This window comes from Geospiza fortis, unplaced genomic scaffold, assembly GCF_000277835.1.
Source record: "Geospiza fortis unplaced genomic scaffold, GeoFor_1.0 scaffold157, whole genome shotgun sequence".
Taxonomy (NCBI): Eukaryota; Metazoa; Chordata; class Aves; order Passeriformes; family Thraupidae; genus Geospiza; species Geospiza fortis.
The window spans coordinates 4,247,217-4,253,993 of record NW_005054314.1 but is presented as its reverse complement, the minus strand read 5'-3'; positions in this window follow the sequence as shown (position 1 = coordinate 4,253,993).

Genomic DNA, 6,777 nt, shown 5'->3' with positions numbered 1-6,777 from the left:
GTTAAACAAGAGAGCTATCAGTTCTAAAGACAAAAGCAGAACTGTAAACAGTGCTACTCACAGTGATGATGATAATTGGAGGGGGAAAAAGGAGAATTAATATTTTTCTGTGGCACTGGATGTTCCTAGTAAATGCTAGAAATTGCAACAGTGTTCAGTGACAGACTTCTGTGAACAATAAACTTTCTCACAATCACAACTTTTTACCTTTACAGCATTTAACTACCAAAATTTCTATCTGGGTTTGCACTGGCCCTCTCCAATCTGGAAGCTGTTCAGGTGGTCACACTGCAGCAGAGAGCCTGTGCATAACCCTGAGACCTGGGAAGGGTCTCAGTCTGTCAAAACCTGTTGGTACAGAGAGCCCAGCAAACCTCCACGGCAGGGTTGCCATGCCTGGCTGGTGCAGGAGCAAGCAGCAAGTCCAGGAAACAGACAGACAGTTTGTGATCCTTTTGGGAAGAGCACTCCTGTCATTCTTATAGACTCAAAAGGAATTAGAACATTCCTATTGGGAGGAATGGAAAGTTCATCTACAGTCACTCCCAATGAGGGGCTGTACAGCCACCCCTCCTGCTGAGCACAACACACCCAGGATCAAACCACAGAAACTGCATTGGTAATTCACAGAAACTCAGTCAACCTGCCCAGTTTTGGGTCACAGGGGAACATTCAATTCAGAGAGTTTCCTCAGCCACCCTGAAGCTCTGTTTATGATTGATTAATCTAGACATACAGCAATGATAATAACTTGATAAATCTCCATGAGCAGGAGATTTATTTTTATTTTATTCATTTTTAAAGCATCATTATGTGCATTAGAAAGCTTTAACACTCATGACACTATAATTATAATCAAGCCTCATCGAGCATTACCTAGCACTGGGGAAGAGTGTGGTGGGGGACAGTTTGCTTGAATTCCCAATCTAATTAAAATTCTCTTTTGTTCCACCAGCCAAAGCCATCTTCCTTTTTAAAAGCATAGCAATGCCTACCTGAAATTATGAACAAAGTAATTTCATTTAAAAGCAACTGCTACATACAAGAAAGTCCTGCACCTTGGATGTCCTGGTGGAAAAACATGAATTACACATCTTTATCACACAGCTGGCCATTTATGGCTCCCTTTAGCCCAGTATTACTGTAAAATAAAAATTTATAAAGATGGAAAGCTCATAGCTTTGCAGGGCAAAACCACAGCTGTATTTCATACCTCACAAAACCTACTCTGGGCAGCACAGACCTGAAAGATTTTTTTGCCTTAAGGCTAGGGGAGAATGCTTGGTTCTCTGCACAGCTGGCAGGTTCAGTTACGAAGCTATCACCCTCAGTGTGAGAGTTACAAGGCAAAACACCACATCTTGAATAATTCAGGAAGTCAGCTTGAAGGACAGCAGCAATTCCTTCTTACTTTAAATCCTGTCCCCCCCTTCCCCACACTGTTCTCCTGGGACTCCACTAAACATAAGGCAGCAGGCAATAAACAAACCAGCAATTACCATAGACAGATGCATAAAGCCCTGCTCCCCCTTCTCCCCACATGTGCCCATCAGAAAGGACTCTCCCACATCTCTTCTTTCTGCTGACTTGGGAGTGAGAAAGGGAAAGCAAAACATTATTTATCTGATCTCCAAATTCAAAAGTGCAGAGCATCCCCAGGCTCCAAGAGAAGAATCCCTGGTAAGGTCATGTCAATAGCATCCTCTGCCTGGCAATACTTCTCACAGCTGACAGAACTTTCAAGGTGCCCAACATCAAAGCTACAGGGTGAAGTCAGAAACTCTGACTGGGTTTATAAATCCCAGTTTAACACATGCCCACTGCGATTTATGAACATGAAACATTAATGGCTGGGCTCAGCATCACTAAATCAGTTCCTCCTGCTACAAGTAAGCTGGATAAATCAGACCATTTCATTTAGGGTGATTTATATTGCAGATAAATCAACATTCATCTGTGAGTGATTTCTTAACACATTGTAAGATCTTCTAATCACTTTCTGTCTTTCCATCAATCAAAACTTTTGGGAATTACATCACTAAATCCCAGACTAGAGGGGCCAGGGCCATGAATCAAGTCTTGGAGGTAGAACCAAGCAGGCTCACAGTGTGGAGTGATGGTTTGGTTAGGCTGGGCTGGTTTGGTTAGGACTCCCTGCACAAACTGGAACCCAAACTTTGCCTGAAATCTGCTCTCTTGTCTTTTTCCACAATTCCTCAGCCCTATGCTTCCATGCACAAAAATGAGATGAGAGCACGTACCCCTGAGGGTTGGATCACGAGAAAAAACACCTTCAGAAGAGCACAGGGTGTTCAACACTACTCATGTCTACACTGCAAGGCTAGTAAGAGATGTCAGAGGGAATGCTCCAGAGAGGGGAATGCCCCAGCCAGCACAGAACAGGCAGCCTCAGCCCTGTTCCCAGGCTGGGCACAGCTGCCTCCTGCAGCCAAGCAGGGTGAATCCCTCCGTGCCAGACAGACCCAGAGCTCATGGCACACCCTGGGCAGTGACAAGGGCACAACCACTGCTTCCTCTGCAGCCCTCACAAAAGCATCCCTGTTCCCTTCCTCACCCTGCCCAGACTGGGAGAAATACAACTGCCACTCAACAGTGCTCTGACTGTTGTAAAATTTATATAAGCTCACACCCAAATGCACATTTATATATACATATATGTGTACATTGTATTCATACATCCATGTATATATACATAGACATGCATAGAGAGATAGAGAGATTCTGGATATAAAAGTAGGAACTGAAAGAGTTCATGGTCAAGTGCTTTAGTCAGAGACTTTTCCAAACCCAGAGCATGTGGTTGTTCCTCCCCTTCTTACCAAAGCCTGAGCCTCTGTAGTCTGGAACAGCCCCCTTCAATTCTGTAATTAATTTAACAATTTGGCAATCTAGCTGGATTTTGCCACTTTCAGAATGATTTTATGATCCAGAGATGCTGCTGAGGACAAAGCAGAACCATTTAAAATACAGTTGATTAGGTAACTTGTGCCTTTTAAGTGGACTGCATGATTACCTGCACATGAAACACCCCAGTCCAGATGAACTCTGGTGAGACTTGTGCCTTGCATTAACTGTATGAGCTGCAAGCCCAGAACCAGTGAGCTTTGGCTCCTGGCTACAGGGCAGATTCAAAACCTTAGCAAGTGCTAGCACAGTTATAGCACCTTATTTGTGTAGTCTGGCTCCCACACAGGGGACTTGAGATCTACCCTTCAAATATTTACACACACACACTTCACACACCAGACTAGACACTGTGGAAGCAGAGCTGCAGATATGCATAATACACCTTTTTTTCCCTATGATATTGTTATGAAGTAGGAGGTGAGATTATTCACATATTAGGCCTTCAGTCTCCAGGGAACTGCCTGTGATTTCTATATTTATACCTTCAGTGTTGTCACAGAAAACATTGCAAGAGATTTTGATCTTGAATACCGATGCAAATTATAAAGAAAAATCTGGCATTTAAACCTCATCCCCAAAGCTCAGGAAGACACAGGCTCTCAGATTTTTGCTCTTCTCTTTCTTAAAACAAAAGGACAGAGTAAAGCAGCAGGAGGCCATCACACAAATGGCAATCATAAATCGATCAAGCTATCAAACAGCTGTCATCAAGAAGCAGAAAACAGATTAATGAGCATTCATTATTGACTGGTCAAGTAACCTGGCAACAACTTCACTTCAAAAGCTGACAACAGGAGGACTCTCTAATCACTTCCAAGCAGGACAGGACCTTTCCAGTGCCACTGGGCAGCACAGCTCTGGCCTTTTGCTCTTCAGCATGTGGGGGATATTAAAAAGGACCTAGATACAATACTGGCTGCTAAGCAGAAATATCCCAAAATTTGAATTCCCAGTCATGTAAGCACAAAGACAAATGTGCACATCTAGATCAAGGGATGCATAAGTAAATATTTTCAACAACCTATCATAGGTTGCTGCCTAATACTGATAATAAAGTTTTGAAGATGAGCAACAAAGAAGTGGTAAGAAAATGTAAGGGTTCACAGGGTGGACATTTGTGTCCCTGCATTGTCAGCGCCACTGTGGCCAATGTAACTGTTCAGGTTGGCTCAGTGTTATTATAAGGAAAAGGTCTGCAGGCTGGGCAGACTCTGAGAATATTCCTGCTTTCCAGTGCAATGCCCAGGTCTCTTGTATGAGTCTGGGCTCTGAACTACCCTAAATTTACACATAGCCCAGTGTCTGTAGCATACATGCAGATCACCTGTTCTGTATCTGCCCAGTTCAGATAGGATGCAAAAACATTCCAGTTTATCAACCCACATGCTCATGGTTCACTCCTGGTCAAAACAGCCCAGCTCCAAGGACCTTCCAGCCACAGAGCAGAGGATATTTATTTTATCAAGTTTCTGAACAAGTTCAAAAACATTTTCCAAAGGGCAATGAAAGGGGTGGAAAGCACCTTATGTCAGCAGTTGGCTCAAGACACATGGAGGTGATGGATTGAATGCTGCCAGCACTGGGATTGTGTTGCTCTTGTACAGCAGATGAACTGCAGCCTTGCATACAATGGGTACTGGTGGCTCTGTTAAGAATGTTCTACAGTAACAAATGAAAAGTGGGTGGTTTTTTTGTTTGCTTGAGGGACTGCTTCAACCAGCTAAAAATAAAGAAAGACTCCTTTTCTATGCACAGTGACACCACAGACTCAGTGCATGTGTTACCTGTCCAACTCCTTAGGTACAAAACAAGAAAAATGAGTGTCAAAAGGTTAGTGTGGTCCTCCATAAGCCTCTCTGTCCTCTCCCCAGTGCTGCTGCCCCTCTCCTGGAGGAACTGAAATACACAGCAGAAGCAGTTGGCACTAATATATACAAAAATTCATTAAAACCCGGCTTTGCCTTCATGGGGATCCACCTCTTCGCCCCTGCCCCACATTTCCTTGTTTCATGAGTCAGCAAGACCTGTGAGGGACAACAGCACTAGTGGTGCATGTTCCACACAGTGAGAAGTTCCCTCTGCCTCCATTTCTCAGGTCACTTTTGCCTTAGGGAGATGTCCCATGAGCTGTTCTCCAGTGCCAATGTAAAACAATTATGAAGGGATGCAGGGCACTTCTCTCCATTTGTACCATTTAGAGATCTACCTTGTGGGTCATTTACTCAGTGATTTTACTGAGGTGATCTGAAATATGGGTTTGTATTTAATGTCTCTTGATATTAAAGAGATTGATTGTAGCAAGGGGAAATTAACAGCGCAGAACATGCAAGTGTGATCCAACAGCAGCAAGTGCCTTTTCCAAAAGAGCTGAGATGCTGCTGCACAGAAGGAACCAGCATTTAGCCAAGTGTCCATAATAACTGAAGAGTTCTCTACCTTTGTCAGCCAACTCTAAAATAAACCTTATCACCAGTATTGCAGCAGGGCCTTCAAGACCCGCCTTTAAGGCCAGGACTGAGGGCCAAATGAGGACAAGCAGCCTTCCCCAGAGAGAGCATGAAGGAACATGTGGGGACAGCTAAGGATGCATAAAAAATAACAGGAGCATTTGGGTCAGACATGGAAACAGTGCTGCCCACTGCCAAAAGAAGCTAAAGAATACTCTTTAATAAATGCTGCTGTGGAAGACAGTTTTGAGGCAGGATAAGAAGGAAGAAAACAAAGTTCTGCTGGAGATCTTGGAAGAATAGCTTCCCCCATGAGAGTCAAAGTCCATTGGTCAGTGGTCAAAGACCCTCTCATCAGACTAAACAGCCTTTATGGTTCGTTCAAGTGGGATAATGGGAGTGAAGGAGTGAAGTGGCTCCTCACAGCTTCCCAGGTGCCCCTGCCTTCCAGAGAGGATGAGCTACTGCCTAGTGCTGGGCAGGGTGGCTGGAAGCAGCTTCAGGAGAGTGCACAGGTAGGAATCAGGGAAAGGAAGATGAGCAGTTGGTGTGTGACAGAAGGGAGAAGGTGGAGAGATCTCCAGAGAGGAGGAAATGCAGCTATCAGTCTGGAGAGGTGATGTCTGCACTACCAAGGGAAGTGAGGTAAAATGAGATTTGACAACTTTCACTGCTTTCTGGGAAGGATGACACAGGGAGCTGAGAGAAGATAGTGGGGACCTGGCTGAGAGAGCTTTACTTGTACCTCACCTCGAAAAAACATCCAAACAAACCAAACCAAACAAGCAGCAGCCCCTCCATATATGCTAGCTGCACTTGAGACAAACATCAAACTAAAAAAGCATCTGAAGAAAATTCAAGCACAGATCATCATTTAAACTAAGCCAATATCAATTATTCAGGTAACTCCAAAGCTCTATCTTCACTGAGATAAAACACCATTATTAGCACAGAAAATTAAAGCCATTTACTTTGAGATCAGTGAGATCAGAGCATGTGAAGAGATAGAGCTCTGCTATCTCCTTTCAATACCACGTATTTCCTAAACTAATCAATCTTCATGCTGCAAACCACTGTTTTCTGCAAAGGGGACAAACGCTCTTCTCTTCATCAGTTCAGTACTTCCTCCCTGCATCTTTCTTACCAGCAGCATATTTTTCCCTAAACTTTTAAAAGTAGAGGTAAAAATACCACTACCAAAAAGAAATCCAACCAAACTTAAAGAGAAAATCCCAGCTGCCACAATGAATGACTCCCAAAGGGAAGACGTTCTGCAAATCTGGTATTTCAGTGTTATGAAGTTCTGTCTGGGACCAATTTGAGAATAACTTTTCACCAAAGATCCAAAAAATGCCCCAGGATAACCTTTAGCCCAGATAATCATTTGAGGTCCCAATGGACC